General features: G+C 34.5%; 1 protein-coding gene across 1 annotated transcript in view; it reads right to left on the minus strand.

Annotated features, from left to right (window-relative positions):
- The window catches only part of LOC107723965 (transmembrane emp24 domain-containing protein 6-like), a 3,233-nt gene that overhangs the window by 1,609 nt on the left and 1,212 nt on the right, over nt 1-412 (minus strand). The window lies entirely within an intron of this gene.

Raw genomic sequence — 412 nt, forward strand, 5'->3', positions numbered from 1 at the left:
ATACTGTGTTAATAGGTTAATAAATCAAGGTTATTGGTCTTGTTTAGTGCTTTTTGCTTTCATAATATCCCACCTAAAACATAACTTAACCCTTTAACTGACATCTCTACTGTACAGTAGACCTCAATTTGATAGGGAATAAATCTGTCAAAAGGAGGAGAAGAGAGTGCAATCTTTCCACAGCTGTACTGACCCACTTCTGTGTCTTGTAAGGGGCAAAATACTGAGGCCCCTTTATCCAGTTTGGATGTGTTTCATTCTAATTGGTCAAAGACCCTAATTCTTTTTTATGACTAGCAGCTTATGATTCCATTATAATGTTAATATTCAGACAAGTAATGAGTTTACATTTACATTATTATATGAAATCACCTACTACAGTCAGCCATTGAATACTATGGGCCTAAAAAAA

This window comes from Sinocyclocheilus rhinocerous, unplaced genomic scaffold (assembly GCF_001515625.1).
Source record: "Sinocyclocheilus rhinocerous isolate Xijiao unplaced genomic scaffold, SAMN03320098_v1.1 scaffold63, whole genome shotgun sequence".
Classification (NCBI taxonomy): domain Eukaryota; kingdom Metazoa; phylum Chordata; class Actinopteri; order Cypriniformes; family Cyprinidae; genus Sinocyclocheilus; species Sinocyclocheilus rhinocerous.